Here is a 22,030-nt window from a genome sequence, read left to right as displayed (position 1 = left end):
TAAGGTAAGGCTGCAGCCGAGGATTTAACCGTGCGTGAGACCGCAAAGGGATGCGATGTGTTACAGGCTAGATTCCTATGGCTTAGGATCGGGGTCCCGACAAAAACACTATGACGTCGGTTTCAATCCAAATGATTATGTGTATCTCAAGGTATCACCAATGAGAGGACTACAAAGGTTCAAGATCAAGGGAAAGCTTGCACCCCGCTTCATCGGACCATTTTGGATAAGTGCTCGAAGGGGCCAAGTTGCCTATCAACTCGACCTACCAGCAGAACTGTCAAATGTGCACAATGTGTTCCATATTTCTCAACTATGGAACTATGTAAGGAACCTCGATCAACAGGTAGCCCATGACAGTATAAAAGTGCAACCAGACCTATCCTATCAGGAACACCGTGTGAGAATATTAGAGGGGGCAGAAAGGAGGACATGTCAAAAAGTCACCAAGCTATTCAGAGTACAGTGGAGCAACCATTCATAGGATGAGGCCACTTTGGGAAAGAGAAGATTATCTGCACAAAGAACACCCACAGCTTCTTCAGGACTGGGTGAAATCTTGAAGACGAGATTTTTATTAAGGGGGTAGGTGTTGTAACAACCACAATTTTTAAAAATTTAATTTAATTTTCTTTGAGTTGTTTTAAAAGGAATTTCAAAATTTGCTTGATAAAAAGTCGAGTTTCCTTGAAAACCTTTTTAGAAAATATTTTGAGCTTTCTTTCCTAACATGTCTGGTTTAAGGACTTTTGTTTAACCCCTTGTCCCCCTTCTTCAATATTTCCCTTCCTCCATCCTTTCTGATTTCTATCATAAGACCCCTCTCCATCATCTAGGTTTTCATCATAGGTGAGTTCTCAAAGTTTTAGAAAGGTTTAACCACCTTTCATATTTTATTTCAATAAAAAGGGTTTTATGTAATAAATTTTGAACCCAGCAAATTTTCAAAGGAACTCATAGTTACATTTGGAATTTGAGACCCAAACTCCTATACTTAGAAGGCCTCAGTAGTTTAAACCCATTTCACAAAAAACCTTGGGTTTGAAGATTTCAAAATTGATTTTACTCAAGTTTGACCAAATATTTTGTTTTTATTAAAATCCTGTCTTAAACATTTTCAAAACATTTGAAAATTTACACACTGTCTCTACACCCAATGAGAGGCCATCTCATAAATTTTCAACTCCAAAAACCTTTTACACGTGTCCTTTTCATTTGATCAAGCATCTGGTGTGGATTGGCCTAAGTCTTTGAAACTCGTTCAGTCAAAGTTCAGAATCTTCATAGCTTTAGTGATTCAGTGCCTGTCACCTCGTTAATCTCAGTAGTATCAGCGGGGATCACTCGCCTCTGTGCTCAAGCCTATCCACCCGATGCACGCTCCTTTGGACGCATGCTAGCGTCGGTGGTGAGCTGGCCTGAGTCAGCCAGCTCCGGCAGCAGCTCCATTAGCGACTGCCGCGCCAACCAAAGCCCCCCTGCTGTAGCCCTCGCCGTTTCGGCACCGCCCATCGCCCGTGTAAGCATCGCATGTCCGTGGCCAGTAGTGCACACCGCGTTTGTCGTTGCCATGCCCCGGGCAACGCAGAGCATGACCTGTGTTGTCGCCCTGCGCAGAGAGGGCTGCAACGTCGAGCGCATCCTGCGCCAATGAATTATCAAGATTTGACCGAAAATGGATTCCCTGTGCTGAGTAGGTACTGACCCGACCACCTAACCAGTGGACTGAGCCCCAGGATCACCGGAATTGATCGCCGGAGTTAAGCTCTACGGCACCCCTCTCGGGCTTCTATAAATAGAGCCCCTCCGTTGCTGTCGAACCCATCATCAGCTTCACCTCCTCCTCCCTACACTCTAAAGGCTTGCCCAAGCCAGAGAAGGGCCTCGGAGAGGCCCTCTTCTCCAACACCGGCCACTTCGATCCGCCCCTATTCTCGACGGCGTCCGAGCAAGATAAGCAGAGAGGTGATCCCTTGAGCCCCTCATTAGTTCCCTGGTGCTCACCTCTTCCTAAGCCGCTCTCTAGTTTCGTCGCGCACCATTCCTTCGGTGAGCTTCGGTGGTGACCAACGCCGTTGTCAGCCGGAGCTAGGTCGCCATCGACAAAGAGCACCCTCTTCGGTCCAATCCACCTCTCATCGACTCGCAGGAACTTGGTGAATGCGTAGGTGACCTCCGCTTGTCCTTCCCCTTCTTCTATCGCCGCTGGCGACCACTGCATGCCTCTGGCACCGGTGGGATTTGAACCTGATAAGGTTGGACTCCCTTGTTAGAGTTCTATCCTTTTCTGAATCGTTTTCATCGAAGGCGCCTTCTCTAGAAGCTGTTCTCGCTGTGGGTTGGTGCATAACCCTTCAGGCGTTTTGTGTTTTCTCAAACTAGCCCGTGGACATATTCTGTTTTATTACGGAATGGTCCCTGATCTTGTTTTGCTTATAATTATTAATCTATAACAACTTTTGAATTGATTCTTTTTATAAAATCTTGCTCTGAGGGTCTAGGTTATTACCAGATTTAATTGAAAATCATTTGGAGACAGTATCTAGGCCTCAACTCTTATGACAGTATGTGTTGTATGACGTAGATTCCAACAAAGGAAATGTCGACGTTAACTTCACTGAGCTCGATCCCGACTACGTGGAACTAGGCAAGCATGTTTGAACTTTTGATGTGTTGTTTGCTCACTATCCACTACAAGAAATATGCTAATACACGACTCTATATTTTCGCCGCTACATCGTCACGGTTTTTTAATTTACGAAGATCTTACGACGAAAAACCAAGCTTCAAAAACTAAGAGCAACGACGTTTTGGTCGAAATCGTCGTAACTTTTATGATGACTCCTGGATCGTTGTAACCTTTACGACGATCCTAAATCGTCGTTGACAATCTAACCCAGTCCTACGTGGCAGTCCTACATGGAAAAATTACGACGAAATCAAAACGTCATGGTTGAAATCAGCCCAACCCATTTCAATTGGTCACATGGGCTGGTTTTATTTTTTGGTGCTTTTTCTTATTGGGCTAATTTTTGGGCCTTAGACTATTTACAACCACTTCTAGTATTTTTTTCAAATTTTTTGGTATCATTATAATTTTGGCCCTGGCCTTTTAGTGCCCAAATACATTTGGTCCAGTTTCAGTTTTGGCCTTTTTTCATTTTTGAATTCAGCAACTTTTTATTCCAGCACTTGGTTTCATTACTATTTGTTGGGCCTTTTCAACCCAATTATTTGTCCAATATTAAACCCAACACTATTTCATATTCAAATCAAGAAAACTCCTAGTCGAATTGAAATCATCCATCATATAACATCACATAATACATCTCCCAGGTTTACATAACACAATAACTCATCTCATGAATACATTTCCTTACACACGAATATAGCAAGAACGAACAGAATTGCACAATAGAACAATGGCACATCTTCTAACAATGGAGTTCATTCCACTCTCCTATGAGACATAGGTTCAGAAATTTTTATGTTGTGTTGATTTGAATGTCTCAAGTCGGCATCATCGACATCTTCTCACCACTTTTCTATCAACAGAAAAAGAGACAAAACAAAAAACATTACACCATAATATTACACCAGAGCATAGATCAGTAACTTCAAATCACAAATTATATCTATTATACTAGATGTTAGAGTTTTATAAAAGCTACTAGTTATAAAAAAGATGGAGCTACCAAATTAGCAGAACATTAGCTCACACTAAATTTGCCTTTGTGAAGCATATGAAATTGCAGTGAGTTCCTATCAAGGATGCTTGCAGTAATTGTAACTGTTCTGGAGGTGATAACAGTGCAATGCTTCAGTTAGAAAATTCAACTCTAATTATGCAGCTGTCTTGTGACATGTTACACTATCCATTTACAGATGCAACAGGAGCAGAGGAGGTGTAATGCAGCAGCAGCTATCTATCTATTTTCCAAAAGCAATACCAGCCAACGACATAGCTCACATTGAAACAGATTTAGTGCATGATGTACTATGTAACAACAGCATCTTATAAGCAAAGCATATGCACATCATGTCACGCCCATGGCCCAATCCCCAACACTAGTCATGTAATGGTAGCAGCTAGTCCTGTAATAGTCAGACAACGAGATATTAAATTTGAATGGTCATGTCATCTATAAACTACCACTTTAACTGCATCCCTTAGAATCCTGACAATATAGCCCACCATTACTCTTATATACACAGAAAAATCCTAAGAAACTGATTTCATAATGTCCATCCATGACTTTATATATAACACAAACATTATAGAGAAGGTACACAACAGGTAGAGCACCACAACCCAGATATGACTAGCAGCCATATGCCAACTTACAAGGGATGGTCCGAAGTAGATACTATCTCTGCCTTCTTCAACTTCATAGTATGCATGGAAACCCTGTAAGCACAGGTACCAGCGGATTCCAGGAAATTCCTCCGTTAGCATGGTAACAATTGAGGTAACAATGCAAACAACAACTCAAAAGAAACAAGAATCCACCACCCCTTCGGAAATGATAGGCAAGCAGACGGACCAATCATGAATCATCACATACTTGGCGTGGGAAAAAATACCATTATGTTGTTGCTACGAGTACAACCTTTGGTACAACAGTATACCATGTACAGGAAACGCTCATAATCATTATCTAGCGCACATTGTTGAAAAAAAGAATATTTGCATATACAATGATAAAAGAAAAGCCACATACTACAGAGAAGCTTCTTGATAGGGAATTTTAGTACAAACACTCGAGGACCATACATATACTATGTAAATACGCTTAGTTGTATCAAAATTTCATACTACTAAATAAATAATGCCAAACATGGATGCATCAACTAAGGGTTTTGGATCATTGAGGATATTAAAGTCAAACCTGACATAGACAACAAGCTAGAGCCAGATAGACAGTGCTGATTCAGATGGATTTGTGAGAATACATCTTTGGTGTGACTTACATGGTTCCGGTAAATATGGAAAGATGTCTCATGCAGTAAGCAGAAGAACCACACATCTAGAGACATTGTCCAAAACAATTGATAGGATGGTAGGAAAAATACAGTAAGAAGCAAGTGCACTGGGGCAACGACATAGGACTATTAGATGGCTTGAATGTCAAAAATAGCAAGCTAGGTGGCGCCATAGTTATAGTAATTAACTATTGGACTAAGAATGTTGCCATAGTTATACTAATTAACTATTGGTATTTTCTTAATTATATTTTAAGCTTGTTTCCTAGCATATAACAAATTTTCTCTGAAGAAGATAATGCAAGAAGTGTAGGAAGTCTAAAAGATAGCCAACGATGGAGTTGACCATTCAAGCAACATGTTTCATCACATATTTCTGGTTATCTAGAGACCAAGTGAATGGAAATCTATGACAACTAAGCAAAAATAATTAGGATATCAGAATTCCAACAAAAAAGAAGATATGAATAGAAGAGGGTACTGCACCACACCAACCTGGATGTTGCAAACCCCACATTCATTTTGCAGCACAATTAACCCATGTTATGGTCTTATTAAAACCATACAATGAAATCAAGGTGGCAAATGCAAACAATCCATGTGATGGTCTTACTAAATCCATATGAAAAGGAAATCAAGGTGGAAAATGCAAACACTTGAATCTGTGAACCGAGGAAAATGTTGGTGGTCACTCTTGTGAGGGATAAAGGCAACTCATGAAGAGCGTGACAAAGCATATTTTCCACGAGTATGATATGTCAATGAATGAAATCGATAGACTACTTCAGCAGTTATCCATACGCCCATGTCAAAATCTCTGAAAGATGTGCAGAATAGTACTATGTGATTCTATGTGCGCGTGTGTGTGCGCGCGCGCCCGCGTGGGTCATAGCTACAAGCTACAGCGAGCCCGAGAGAGAACGAGAGATCATTGTTTGATAAAGTTATATGCCAATCGTATTTACTTGTTTCCATGCATTATTTTTTAGAGGATGCAAGCACTCTTATATGTATATTAAGGATATCAGGGTGAATTACTTCATACTTTGATAACTAGCTAATCTACTGCTAATTTGACAGAAACACACAAACCAGTATGTGCAAATTAAGTCTCACAGTCCAAATATATAAGTAAGAGAAATGCAATTCTAGATCTTGCAGATTTTTAACATGGCAACTACATTTAGCATGCTCTCGAATGCCTGCCAATTGCTGACTAATCAATAACGCAAGCATATATGCATGATTCTGTGATAAAATCCAGACCAGGAAATGATTCTCGTTCAGGTGCAGTAAATGGCTATATATTGTATAGTAGCATCCAACAATCCAGGAACCGAGGAATAAACTAGGTCGGGGAATAGACTCAAATAACAAGGGAAGGGATGAGATCCAATAGCAACGCACCTCAGCGGCCAGGTACTCATGGACGGCGGCGAGGAGATGGCAGCGCCGGCTCGATGCACTCGGTGTACTTGTCGGCCTTGAGGAATCTTGCGATACTGCGTGTGGGGAACTTGCATGAAGGGGCTCCTGTGGTAGGATGAGATGAGATGGCATTCCTGGGAGGCGGCGGAGCGCACGAGGTGGGTCGGAAGTCGTGGATGGTGGTCTGGTCGGCACGGAAGGACTGGACCATGGCGCCGGCGCAGTGGGCGAGGCAGACCACCTTGCCGAAGATGCTGCCCTCGGCCTTGACCTTGTGGAGGGGCTCGCAGCAGTCGAGCATGGACTTGTCGAACCACCACTAGGGCCCCTTCCACGACCGCCCAGGGTCGACGGCGAGCGCGTTGAGCACGACGGAGAGGGAGGCGAGGCCGTAGAACACCGGCTCTGATTGCATCTGGAAGTAGGAGATGAGGTTGAAGAAGCCCTCCATGGTCCCGCCCTGCAGCGCCTCCGCGAACAGCCTCTTCCCCTCCACCGACGCGAACTCCAGCGCCAGCGGCGACGGACGCATCCCAGAGAGGCACGGGCGGCTTGGAGAGGCTCGGTTGCTCTGGATTTGGGAGGAGGAGGAGAGGAGAGCGTGCGGCGGAGCCGGATCTAGGAGAAGATTGGGCTGGTGGTGCCGGATCGAGGTGGGGCGAGCCGGATGCTCTGGCGGAGGGAAGAGGACTGGCGGCACCAGATCGGAAGGAAGGGTGGATGGGTGGTGAGCTAGGGTTTCGGGTGCGGGTGGGGTATCTCTTTCTTAATTGTTTTTTCTGTAGATGGATGGATGGATGGATGTGGGTTGGAGATATGGATGGATGGATGGATGGACGCCATGTCATCGATCCATGTGAAGATTTCTCATTGGTTGAGAAAATCAATGATTTAAAATAGTTTTGAAGTACTAAAAATTGAGAAATTTTATGAAGCATCTATCAAAAATATTTTGCAAAAGAGCACCACACAAATTTTACTAGAGTTAGACCACATTTTATGGATGAGGACTAATTTGTATGCATTTTCGATCTTTCTAGCTTTTTTAATCATTTTCCGAGTGGAAAAAATGGGTTTTTTGTGAAGAACCTACCAAATATTTGTTGAAAAATTGGACTCCATAAATTTTCTAAAATACTAGTCCATATTTAATATAAAATTGACCAAATGGTTGGGTGTCAAAAACTTTTATCCATCTCTCGTGAAAAAGACAAATTTATGCCGATTCAGTAGGAAGCGGGTCAAATTTGAAATGGAGGTACCTCATAGTTCTCTCATGATTTTTTACAAAAAAAAATCATTTTTAGGTAAACAAGTATCTATTTAATCACAGATCCAACAAAATTTTGGCAAGATTCAACCCCTAGGTATGAACAGTTATGCCCGCCGTTTCGACCGCATTTTGAAACGGGCATAACAAATTCAAAAAAAATCAAAAAAAATGCAAAACCTTCGCGTTGTGTCATCATATGTGACCAAGTTACCAGGAAAAATAATAAACTTGTAATACGGTAATTATTCTAAAAAAGTGTTCTGAGAAATGAGCATCATGTGTGAAGATCAATGGATTTCAAGCCAAATGATCAATGTTATTGTAGTATTCATGGCATAGTTTGTTCAAATGATCTCATATTTTTCATAAGGGTGCATGTTGGAAAGACAAACAATGTTGCCAAAGGGACTTTTCATTTTCTTTGCACAAAAAAATCATTTTTCTTTTTCCAAGTGCCCAAAATGAGTTTTTTTGTGAAGGACCTACCAAATATTTGTTGTAAAATATGACCAATTTTTTAAAAAAATATTAGTCCATATTCAATGCACAATTCAGCAAATATTTTGGTGCCAAAAGGTTTCGATCCACCTCTAGTGAAAAAGACAAATTACAGCCGATTCAGGACGAAGCGGGTCAAATTTGAACTAGAGGTGCCTCCTAGTTTTCTCATGATTTTTTCCAAAAATCATTTTAGGTAAATAATTATCTATTTAATCAGAGATCCAACAAAATTTTGGCAAGATTCAAAAAAATTCGACCGCATTTTGAAACAGGCATAAAAAATTCAAAAAAATCAAAAACTTGCAAAACCTTCGCGTTGTGTTATCTTATGTGACCAAGTTACCAGGAAAAATAATAAACTTGTAATATGGTAATTAATTTTAAAATGTGTTCTTAGAAATGGGCTATCATGTGTGAATATTCATGGCTTTCAAGCCAAATGATCAATCTTATGGTGACATTCATGGCATAGTTTGTTGAAATGATATAATATTATGCACAAGGGTGCATATTGGAATGACAAACAATGTTGATTAAGGAAGTTTTCATTTTCCATTTTTCAATGACCAAAATGAGTTTTTTGTGAAGGACCTACCATATATTTGTTTCAAACTTGGAACAAATCATTTTTCTAAAATACTAGGCCATACTTAATGCACGGTTGATAAAATGGTTGGGTGTTAAAACCTCTTATCCACCTCTCGTGAAAAAGACAAATTTCTGCCGATTCAGCTTGAAGGGTTTCAAATTTGAACTGCAGCTGCATTATAGTTTGCTCTTTATTTTTCCCAAAAATCATTTATAGGTACATAATTATTTATTTAATCAAAAATACATGGTGTGGTGGCTTGACGTCGAGGTTTGGATGGTGGTCGAGGGCCCCAACTCCTGAGCGCGTGAACTTGCATGCCAGCCGCATGGTCACCGCCTGACCATTGCGTTGCCACGCATTCTGGGTGGAATAGGCATGTCTGGTGGGTTGGACAATCCCTCGGTAGGTGTTAGGAACAAGAATACAATAGAATAATCTCACGAGGAGACTGAACCAATTTCAAACATGAATTAGCAGCCAAGTGTTTGATTAGCGGTGCGGGTAATGAACATAGACAATGGGCCTAAATTTTGTCTGAGGATGATCATCTACTAAGGAGACTCTCTTGGAAAAAATTTAGCTCAAATGGATGAATCTAGGTGGCACTTGCTTTGCAAAGTAACACACTGTGCATAAATATGGATGTTGAAGCTGGGATCAAATGAATGAATGGATCGAGCTGAAATTTGGTGTATGATGTTAATTTGGGCATATGAAGGCACTGTAAAAACATTATACCATTTGGACATGCCAAAGTGACACTTCCTTCACAATGTGTCGATCTGGACAGAAAATGGTAATTGAAACTGGGATCACATAGATGATTGGATTGAGCTGAAATTTGGAGGAGGATGATAATTTGGGCACATTAAGGCACTGTCAAAATTTCATAAAATTTGGATAAACAAAAATTGTACTTCCTTCACAATGCTCTCTACTGAATAAAATATTGGGAAAGATATTGAGGGAAACTGCCTGAATTAAATGAGCTAAAATTTGCTGGAGTGAGGTTGTATGGTCAGTGTCATCCCGTGGTAATTTTTCATCAACTATAAAGCAATATAAAATGTAGTTGCTTCGCAAAATGAAAATATTACTAGAAACAAAGATTGGATGATGAGCTCACATGGATTGTTAGATGTGGCTAAAATTTTGTGGAGAGCTATGTTTTGGGCACATAGATGATGTGGAAAAAATTCAACTCCTCGGGATATTCCTATCTAGTACTTCCTTCTAAAGCTGTTAGCTGAACACAAACGTTGGAAATTTGTTGAGAAATATTTACTAGGCAAATCGTTACGAAAGTTTTCATGAGGCAATGATTTGGATAGGAAAGAGTGCCCAAAAAATAAGAGGGTAATAAAAGAAATAGAAATAGCACTTCCTTAACAAAGTGCTATTCTGAACAGAATAGTAAAAAGAATATTCCTTAATTATTTTTGAACTATGGAAGGAAGGGTTTTCACATATTTGAGAAATATAAGATCCAAAGTATTTATGAGAATTTTTCGAGAATTTTTGGAATGATAAAATAGTAGGTTGCTTCACAAACTAGTATGAGGTGGGATAGAATGAACCCACGAGTGACATGTCAACATAGTTAGAACATGTTACGACATTTCTATAATCGCCGTAAAAGTTATGACGGTCTCATCTTATGCGGTTACGACGTTTTTGACTCACATCATCGTAATTTATATGTAGATTTGATCCCCGCAAACGGCTTACAACAATCTCGGATGAAATCATCATAGATTTATGAGAAATTCATCACCGACATCTTAAAGAATTGTTGGAAATATGCCCTAGAGGAAATTATAAAATAGTTATTATTATATTTCCTGTTTCAAGATAATTGTTTATTATCCATGCTATAATTGTATCGAATGAAAACATAGATGCATGTGTGGAAACATAGACAAAGCAATGTCCCTAGCAAGCCTCTAGTTGGCTAGCCAGTTGATCAAGGATAGTCAAGGTTTTCTGACTATATGCAAGTGTTGTCACTTGATAATTGGATCACATCATTAGGAGAATCATGTGATGGACTAGACCCAAACTATGAACGTAGCATGTGATCGTGTCATTTTGTTGCTATTGTTTTCTGCGTGTCAAGTATTTATTCCTATGACCATGAGATCATATAACTCACTGGCACCGGAGGAATACCTTGTGTGTATCAAACGTCGCAACGTAATTGGGTGACTATAAAGGTGCTCTACAGGTATCTCCGAAGGTCTCCATTGAGTTAGTAAGGATCAAGACTGGGATTTGTCACTCCGTGTGACGGATAGGTATCTCGGGGCCCACTCGGTAATGCAACATCACAAACAGGCCTTGCAAGCAATGTGACTAAGTGTAAGTCACGGGATCTTGTATTACCGAACGAGTAAAGAGACTTGCCGGTAACGAGTTTGAAATAGGTATGCATATACCGACGATCGAATCTCGGGCAAGTAACATACCGAAGGACAAAGGGAATGACATATGGGATTATATGAATCCTTGGCATTGAGGTTCAACCGATAAGATCTTCGGATGATATGTAGAATCCAATATGGGCATCTAGGTCCCACTATTGGATATTAACTGAGGAGTGTCTCGGGTCCTGTCTACACAGTTCTCGAACCCGTAGGGTCTGCACACTTAAGGTTCGATGATGTTTTAGTATAGATTAGTTATATGTGTGGTTACCGAATGTTGTTGGAGTCCCAGATGAGACCACGGACGTCACGAGGATTTCCGTAATGGTCCGGAAATGAAAATTGATATATAGGATGGTTTCATTTGGTCACCGGAAAGTTTTGGGCATTTCCGGCAGTGTATCGGGAGTGACGAATGGGTTCCGGGTGTTCACCGGGAGGGCCCCACCCACCCGGGAGTGAGCCCAGTAACCCTAGGGTGGCGCATCAGCCCTTAGTGGGCTGATGGAGCCATCCCAAGAGGGCTATGGCGCCACAAGGGAAAATACCAAAGGAAAGAAGAAAAAAGGAAAGAGGGAGGTGGGAAGGAAGAGGAGGACTCCTCCTTCCCCAAACACAATTAGAGGAGGAGTCCTCCACTCCCTTCGGCCGGCGTACCCTTGGGGTCATTGAGCCCCAAGGCTAGCCCCTCCCCTCGTCCTATATATACTGGTGGTTTTAGGGTTTTTGAGACACAACTTTGCCACGTGTAACTCAAACCTATTCCACATAGTTTTGCCTCTGGATCGGATTTCTGCGGAGCTCGGGCAGAGCCCTACAGGAGTAGATCACCACCACCACCGGAACATCGTCACGTTGCCGGAGAACTCATCTACTTCTCCGTCTCTCTTGCTGGATCAAGAAGGTCGAGATCGTCATCGAGCTGTACGTGTGCTGAACGCGGAGGTGTCGTCTGTTCGGCGCTAGATCGGAACGGATCGTGGGACGACGGTGATTTGAATCACGAAGTTGTACCACTACATCAATCGCGTTTCTTAACGCTTCCCGCTTAGAGATCTACAAGGGTACATAGATCTAATCTCCTCTCATAGATGTACATCACCATGATAGGTCTACGTGTGCGTAGGAAAATCTTTATTTCCCATGCAACGTTCCCCTACAGTGGTATCATGAGCTAGGTTCATGCGTAGATGTTATCTCAAGTAGAACACAAAAGGTTTTGTGGACGTTGATGTTCAATTTGCTTCCATCCTTAGTATTTTCTCAATTCGGTGGTATTATTGGATTGAAGTGGCCTGGACTGATATTACTCGTATGCTTACGCGAGACTAGTTTCATCGACTAACATGCAACACGTTGCATAAAGATGACTGACGGGTGCATGTTTCTTCAACTTTAGTTGAATTGGTTTTGGCCGAGGCGGTCCTTGGAGAGAGGTTAAATAGCAATTTGCACATATCCGTTGTGGTTTTTGCGTAAGTAAGATGTGATCATACTAGATACCCATAGCAGCCACGTAAAACATGCAACAACAAATTAGAGGATGTATAACTTGTTTTTGCAGGGTATGGTTGTGATATGATATGGCCAATGACGTGATGTGATATATTGGATGTATGAGATGATCATGTTGTAATAGTTAATATCGACTTGCACTTCGATGCTACGGCAACCGGCATGATCCATAGGGTTGTCTGTAAACTAACGTTTGTGTTTGCAGATGAGTTTACTATATTGCTAGGTCGTAGCTTTAGTAGCAATAGCATAGATAGCACGACAACCTCGATGGTGACACAATGATGGAGATCATGATGATGGAGAACATGGTGTGGCGCTGGTGACAAGAAGATTATGCCGGTGCTTTGGTGATGGAGATCAAGAAGCACAAGATGATGTCCATATCATGTCACTTATGAATTGCATGTGATGTTAATCCTTTTATGCACCTTATTTTGCTTAGAACGACGGTAGCATTATAGGGTGATCTCCCCGACTGTGTACTGTTGTGACAATTCGTTGTTTCGAGACACCATGTGATGATTGGGTGTGATAGACTCAACGTTCACATACAACGGGTACAAAACAGTTGCACACGCGGAACACTCGGGTTAAACTTGACGAGCCTAGCATGTGTAGACATGGCCTCGGAACACATGAGACCAAAAGTTCGAGCATGAATCATATAGTTTATATGATTAGCATAGAGATGCTTACCACTGAAACTTTTCTCAACTCACGTGATGATCGGAGTTGAGTTAGTGGATTTGGATCATGTACCACTCAAATGACTAGAGAGATGTACTTTTTGAGTGGGAGTTTATCAGTAATTTGAGTAGTTAAACTCTAATTATCTTAAACATAGTCTAAGTCCACTTTGCAATATTTGTGTTGTAGATCAATGGCTCACGCAGTAGTCACCCTGAATTTTAATACGTTCCTACATAAAGCTAAGTTGAAAGATGACGGAAGCAACTTTGTAGACTGGGCTCGTAATCTAAAGCTGCTCCTACAAGCTGGGAAGAAGAATTATGTCCTTAATGCTGCACTAGGAGATGAACCACCCGCTACGTCTAGCCAAGATGTTTTGAACGCCTCGTTAACACGTAAGGGGGACTACTCAGTAGTTCAATGTGGAGTCTTGTATGGCTTGGAACCGGTACTTCAACGTTGCTTTCAGCGTCATGGAGCATATGAGATGTTCCGGGAGTTTAAGTTTATCTTTCAGAACAACGCCCGGATCGAGAGGTATGAGAGCTCTGATAAATTCTATGTTTGCAAGATGGAGGAGAATTCGTCTATTAGTGAACATGTGCTCAAAATATCTGGGTACTCAAACCGTCTAGCTGAGCTAGGGATTGAACTCCTGCAAGAGGCTATCACTGACAGAATTCTTCAATCACTGCCACCTAGCTATAAGAGCTTTGTGTTGAACTATAACATTCAAGGGATGAACAAGTCACTTGGCGAGTTATTCGCGATGCTGAAAGTCGCACAGTCAGAACTCTAGAAAGAGCATCAAGTGTTGATGGTCAATAAGACCACTAGTTTCAAAAGAAACGGCAAAGGCAAGAAGGGTAACTCCAAGAAGAGAGGCAAGCCTGTTGCCAATCTGACAAAGAAACCCAAGGCTGGACCTAAGCCTGAAACAGAGTATTATTATTGCAAGGGACTGGGTCACTGGAAGTGCAACTGCCCCAAGTATTTGGCTGATAAGAAGGCGTCCAAGGAAAAATCAGGTATATTTGATATACATGTTATTGATGTGTACTTAACCAACTCTCGTAGTAGTGCCTAGGTATTTGATACCAGTTTTGTTGCTCATATTTGAAACTCAAACCAGGAACTATGGAATAAACGAAGGCTGGCGAAGGATGAAGTGACGATGTGCGTGGGAAATGGTTCCAAGGTTGATGCAATCGCCGTCGGCACAGTCTCACTTCAGTTACCATCAGGATTAGTTATGAACTTAAATAATTTTTATTTAGTGCGTGCGTTAAGCATGAACATTATATCTGGATCTGGTTTATTGCGAGATAGTTACTCGTTTAAGTCACATAATAATGGTTGTTCTATTTCTACGAGTAATATCTTTTATGGTCATGCACCCAATGTGAGAGGATTGTTCATATTAAATCTTGATAGCGATGATACACATATACATAACTTTGAGACCAAAAGATGTAGAGTTAACAATGATAGCGCCATGTTTTTGTGGCACTGCCGCTTAGGTCATATTGGTGCAAAGCGCATGAAGAAACTCCATTTTGATGGGCTTTTAGAGTCACTTGATTTTGAATCACTTCACACGTGTGAACCATGCCTTATGGGCAAGATGACTAAGACTCCATTCTCCGGAACAATGGAGCGTGCAAGTGACTTGTTGGAAATCATATATACCGATGTGTGCGGTCCAATGAGTGTGGAGGCGCGCAGCGGATATCGTTATTTTCTCACCTTCACTGACGATTTAAGTAGGTATGGATATATCTACTTGATGAAGCACAAGTCTGAAACATTTGAGAAGTTCAAGCAATTTCAAAGTGAAGTTGAAAATCATCGTAATAAGAAGATCAAGTTCCTACGTTCTGATCATGGGGGTGAATATCTGAGTTTCGAGTTTGGTGCTCACTTAAGACAATGTGGAATCGTTTCACAGTTGACACCGCCTGGAACACCACAGTGTAATGGTGTGTCCAAACGCTGTAATCGTACTTTAATAGAAATGGTGTGTTCTATGATGTCTCTTACCGATTTGCCGTTATCATTTTGGGGTTATGCATTAGAGACAGCTGCATTTACTTTAAATAGGGCACCATAAAAATTCATTGAGACGACACCTTATGAGCTGTGGTATGGCAAAAGACCAAAGTTGTCGTTTCTTAAAGTTTGGGGATGTGATGCTTATGTCAAAGAGCTTCAGCCTGAAAAGCTGGAATCCAAAGTGGAAAAGTCTGTCTTCATAGGTTACCCAAAGGAGACAGTTGGGTACACCTTCTATCTCAAATCCGAGGGCGAGGTGTTTGTTGCTAAAAACGGAGCTTTTCTTGAGAAGGAGTTTCTCTCGAAAGAATTGAGTGGGAGGAAGATAGAACTTGATGAGGTTGTTGAACTTCTAATCCCTCTAGATGGTGGCGCAGGGCAGGGGGAAACCTTTGTCGAAGCGACGCAGATTGAGGAGGAAGTTAATGTTGATGAACATGAAACTACGGATCAAGTTCCTATCGGACCTCGCAGGTCGACAAGGTCACGTACTACTCCTGAGTGGTACGGTAATCGTGTCTTATCAATCATGTTGTTTGTCAACAATGAACCTGCAATGGTGGGCCCGGATTCCAACAAATGGTTGGAGGCCATGAAGTCCCAGATAGGTTCTATGTATGAAAACAAAGTGTGGACTTTGGAAGTATTACCTGATGGCCGCAAGGCTATTCGGAACAAATGGATCTTTAAGAACAAGACGGACGCAGACGGTAATGTGACCGTTTATAAAACTCGACTTGTGGCAAAGGATTTTTCACAATTTCAAGGAGTTGACTACGATGAGACGTTCTCACCAGTAGCGATGCTTAAGTCCGTTCGAATCATGTTAGCAATAGCTGCATGTTTCGAATATGAAACCTCGCAGATGGATGTCAAAACGGCGTTCCTTAACGGGTTTCTTAAGGAATAGTTGTATATGATGCACCCCGAAGGTTTTGTCGATCCAAAGAATGCTAACAAAGTACGCAAGCTCCAGCGATCCATTTATGGACTGGTGCAAGCATCTCGGAGTTGGAACAAGCGCTTTGATGAGGTGATCAAAGCATTTGGGTTTATACAAGTGGTTGGAGAATGTTGTATTTATAAGAAAGTGAGTGGGAGCTCTGTGGCATTTCTAATATTTTATGTGGATGACATATTGCTGATTGGAAACAACGTGGAGTTTTTGGAGAGCGTAAAGGATTACTTGAATAAAAGTTTCTCTGTGAAGGACCTAGGAGAAGCTGCTTACATTCTAGGCATTAAGATCTATAGGGATAGATCGAGACGCCTAATAATACTTTCACAAAACACATACCTTGATAAAGTTTTAAAGAAGTTCAAAATGGAACATTCCAAGTAGGGGTTCTTGCCAGTGTTACAAGGTATAAAATCGAGTGAGACTCAGTGCCCAGCAACTGCGGAAGATAAAGAACAAATGAGTTCCGTCCCCTATGCTTCAGCCATAGGTTCTATCATGTATGCAATGTTGTGCACTAGACCAGACGTCAGCTTGGCCATAAGTATGGCAGGCAGGTTTCAAAGTAATCCAGGAGTGGATCACTAGAGGGCGGTCAAGAATATTCTCAAGTACCTAAAAAGGACTAAGGAAATGTTTCTCGTTTATGGAGGTGACGAAGAGCTCGCGTAAAGGGTTATGATGACCCACAAGTATAGGGGATCTATCGTAGTCCTTTTGATAAGTAAGAGTGTCAAACCCAACGAGGAGCAGATGGATCTGCCAAGTGGTTTTCAGCAAGGTAATATCTGCAAGCACTGAAATTATCGGTAACAAGTAGTTGTGTAGCAAGATGATTCGTAGAAAGTAGCAAGTAACAAAAGCAACAACAGTGCAGCAAAGTGGCCCAATCCCTTTTGTAGCAAGGGACAAGCCTCGACAAAGTCGTATAGGAGGAAAAACGCTCCCGAGGACACATGGGAATTTCTGTCAAGCTAGTTTTCATCATGTTCATATGATTCGCGTTCATTACTTTCATAGTTTGATAAGTGGGTGGACCGGTGCTTGGGTACTGCCCTTACTTGGACAAGTATCCCACTTATGACTAACCCCTCTCGCAATCATCCGCACCTACGAAAGAAGAATTAAGACAAAGTCTAACCATAGCATTAAACTAGGGTTTAAGCTTCTGTCACTCTAGCAATCCATCATCTACTTACTACTTCCCAATGCGTTCCTCTAGGCCCAAATAATGGTGAAGTGTTATGTAGTCGACGTTCACATAACACCACTAGAGAAAAAATAACATACAACACATCATATTACCGAACGAATACCAAATTCACATGACTACTTATAGCATGACTTATCCCATGTCCTCAGGAACAAAAGTAACTACTCACAAAGCATAATCATACTCATGATCAGAGAGGTAATGAGTAGCATCAAAGATCTGAACATAAAATCTTGCACCAAGTAATCCAACTAGCATCAACTACAAAGAGTAATTAACACTACTAGCAACCTTACAAGTACCAATCGGAGTCGCGAGACGGAGATTGGTTACAAGAGATGAACTAGGGTTTGGAGATGAGATGGTGCTGATGAAGATGTTGATGGTGATGAGTCCCCTCGATGAGAGGAGTGTTGGTGATGACGATGGCGCGATTTCCCCCTCCAGGAGGGAAGTTTCCCCGGCAGGATCGTCCTGCCGGAGCTCTAGATTGGTTCTGCTTAATTTCCGCCTCGTGGCGGTGGCGAATCCTCCGAAAAGCCTCTCCCTGATTTTTTTTCCAGACTGAAACCCTTCTTGTAGCAAAAGAGGGGGGAAGTGGGCCAGCAGGGAGCTCACAAGCCCCCTAGGCACGGCCAGGGGGAGGCCGCGCCTAGCAGGCTTGTCGCCTCCTCCTCACGCCCTTCTGGCACTTCTTCGGCCCAGTAGTTTTTATAAATCCCAAAAAAAATCCTCGTTGATTTTCACGGATTTTGGAGTTGCGCAGAATAGGTATCTCAAACTTGGTCCTTTTTCAGGACAGAATTCCAGCTGCTGACATTCTCCCTCTATTGGAAATATGCCCTAGAGGCAATAATAAAATGGTTATTATCATATTTCCTTGTTCATGATAATCGTCTATTGTTCATGCTATAATTGTATTAACAGGAAACAGTAATACATGTGTGAATAAATAGATCACAAAGTGTCCCTAGCAAGCCTCTAGTTGTCTAGCTCATTAGTCAATAGATGATCATGGTTTCCTGGTCATGGGCATTATATGTCATTGATAACTGGATCACATCATTAGGAGAATGATGTGATGGACAAGACCCAATCCTAAGCATAGCACTAGATCGTATTGTTCGTATGCTAAAGCTTTTCTAATGTCAAGTATCTTTTCCTTCGACCGTGAGATTGTGCAACTCCCGGATACTATAGGAGTGCTTTGGGTGTATCAAATGTCACAACGTAACTGGGTGACTATAAAGGTGCACTACGGGTACCTCTGGAAGTGTCTGTTGGGTTGGTACGAATCGAGATCGGGATTTGTCACTCCGTGTGACGGAGAGGTATCTCTGGGCCCACTCGGTAGAACATCATCATGAGCTCAATGTGACTAAGGAGTTAGTCACACGATGAAGTGCTACGGAACGAGTAAAGAGACTTACCGGTAACGAGATTGAACAAGGTATTCGTATACCGACGATCGAATCTCGGGCAAGTTTTATACCGACAGGCAAAGGGAATTGTATACGGGATTGATTGAATCCTTGACATCGTGGTTCATCCGATGAGATCATCGTGGAGCAAGTGGGATCCACCATGCGTATCCAGACCCCGCTGATGGTTATTGGCCAAAGAGGTGTCTCGGTCATGTCTGCGTGTCTCCCGAACCCGTAGGGTCTACACACTTAAGGTTCGATGACGCTAGGGTTATAGGGAATTGTTATACGAGGTTACCAAAAGTTGTTCGGAGTCCCGGATGAGATCCCAGACGTCACAAGGAGCTTCGGAATGGTCCAGAGGTAAAGATTGATATATAGGACGGATGGTTTCGGATACCGAAAGTGTTTCGGGCATCACCGGTAACGTATCGGGACCACCGGGACCATCGGAGGTGGCCCCGGGGGTCCACTGAAGGGGTGCAACGACCCAGGGAGCTAAGGTGGGACAAGTGGGGAAGGGAACCAGCCCCTAGGTGCGCTGGTGCGCCTCCCCACTCAGCCCAATGCGTGGGGGAGAGAAAAGGGGGGCAAACCCTAAGCCAGGTGGGCCTAAGGCCCACCAGGTGGTGCGCCACCCCCTCCCCACCCTAGCCGCCGCCCCCCCTTTCCCATCTGGTGGCCGCCGTCCCCTAGGGAGGGAACCCTAGGGGTGGCGCAGCCACTCCCCCTCCTCCTATAAATAGAGAGGGGTTTTGGCCCTTGGGAGACAGACTTCTCCCTCTCCCTCGGCGCAGCCCTGCCCTTCTTCCTCCTCCTCTCTGCCGGTGCTTGGCGAAGCCCTGCCGGGAGACCTCGTCTCTCCATCGACACCACGCCGTCGTTCTGCTAGAGTTCTTCCCCAACCTCTCCCTCCTCCTTGCTGGATCAAGGTGCGGGAGACATCACCGGGCTGCACGTGTGTTGAACGCGGAGGTGCCGTAGTTCGGCACTAGATCGGAATCGCTGCGAGTACGACTCCATCAACCGCGTTCTAGCAACGCTTCCGCTTAGCGATCTTCAAAGGTATGAAGATGCTCTTATCCCTCTCTCATTGCTGGTCGCTCCATAGGAAGATCTGAAAATGCGTAGGAAAATTTTGAATTTATGCTACGTTACCCAACAGTGGCATCCGAGCCAGGTTTTCTATGTGTAGATTCTATGCACGAGTAGAACACAAAAGTTGTGGGCGATGATTTCTCAATTTGCTTGCCGCTACTAGTCTTATTCTTTTCCGGCGGTATTGTGGGATGAAGCAGCCCGGACCAACTTTACACGTACGCTTACGTGAGACTGGTTCCACCGACAGACATGCACACCGTGCATAAAGGTGGCTAGCGGGTGTCTGTCTCTCCTACTCTAGTCGGATTGGATTTGATGAAAAGGGTCCTTATGAAGGGTAAATAGCTTTGGCATATCATCGTTGTGGATGTCACGTAGGTAAGAAGGCGTTGTTGCTAGAAATCCAAATCAGCCACGTAAAACTTGCAACAACAATTAGAGGACGTCTAACTTGTTTTTGTAGGGTTTGACATGTGATGTGATATGGCCAAAGTTGTGATGTTGCATGTATGATGTATGAGATGATCATGTTATTGTAATAGGTTTCACGACTTGCATGTCGATGAGTATGACAACCGGCAGGAGCCATAGGAGTTGTCTTAATTTATGGTATGAGATGCAACGCCATGTGCTTACTACTTTTACGTCATTGCTAACGGTTAGCTATAGTAGTAGTGATAGTAGTAGTTGGCATGAAGACTTCACGGAGACACGATGATGGAGATCATGGTGTCACGCCGGTGACGATGATGATCATGCGATGCCTGAAGATGGAGATCAAAAGGGCGAAGATGATAATGGCCATATCATGTCACTATATGATTGCATTGTGATGTTTATCATGTTTTACATCTTATTGCTTAGAACGACGGTAGCATAATAAGATGATCCCTCTTAAAATTTCGAGAAACGTATTCCCCTAAGTGTGCACCGTTGCGAAGGTTCGTTGTCTCGAAGAACCACGTGATGATCGGGTGTGATAGATTCTAACGTTCGCATACAACGGGTGTAAGCCAGATTTACACACGCGAAACACCTAGGTTGACTCGACAAGCTTAGCATGTACAGACATGACCTCTAATACAAGAGACCAAAAGGTCGAACATGAGTCGTATGGTTGAATACGATCAGCATGAAGTTGCTCACCATGGTGACTAGTCCGTCTCACGTGATGATCGGACACGGGTTAGTCAACATGGATCATGTATCACTTAGATGACTAGAGGGATGTCGATTTAAGTGGGAGTTCATACTTAATTTGATTAAATGAAATTAATTGTCATGAACTTAGTCTAAAAGGTTTGTCTTTATAAATATTGTAGATGGCCAACGTCAACCTCAATTTCAACGCATGCCTAGAGAAAAACAAGCTGGAAGATGATGGTAGCAACTATGCGGACTGGGTTCGCAACTTGAAGCTCATCCTTGAAGCAGCTAAAAAGGCTTATGTCCTTGATGCGCTGCTAGGTGACCCTCCCGCTCCCGCAGCAGCCCAAGACATTCTGAACGTCTGGCAAACGTGGAGTGATGACTACTCTCTGGTTAGGTGTGGCATGTTATACAGTTTAAAAACAGGGCTCCAAAGGTGTTTTGAGCAAGACGGAGCATATGAGATGTTCCAAGAGCTGAAGCTAGTTTTTCAAGATCATGCCTGTGTCGAGAGATATGAAGCCTCTGACAAGTTCTTTAGCTGTAAGATGGAGGAGAACAGTTCTGTCAGTGAGCACATACTCAAAATGTCTGGGTTACACGGTCGTCTGACTTCACTTGGAGTCGAACTTCCGGATGATGCTATAATTGACAGAATCCTCCAGTCTCTCCCACCAAGCTACAAAGGCTTTGTGCTTAACTACAACATGCAAGGGATGGAGAAG

At 42.7% G+C, this 22,030-nt stretch overlaps 1 pseudogene; it reads right to left on the bottom strand.

Moving 5' to 3' along the window:
• Positions 1–1,362: 1,362 nt before the first annotated feature.
• On the bottom strand, positions 1,363–7,259 carry LOC123396443 (annotated as a pseudogene).
• Between the last annotated feature and the right edge of the window lie 14,771 nt (positions 7,260–22,030).

This window comes from Hordeum vulgare, chromosome 5H (genome assembly GCF_904849725.1).
Source record: "Hordeum vulgare subsp. vulgare chromosome 5H, MorexV3_pseudomolecules_assembly, whole genome shotgun sequence".
Lineage (NCBI taxonomy): Eukaryota > Viridiplantae > Streptophyta > Magnoliopsida > Poales > Poaceae > Hordeum > Hordeum vulgare.
Note: the sequence above shows the minus strand (reverse complement) of the source record. Positions and strands in the feature narration are given on the sequence as shown.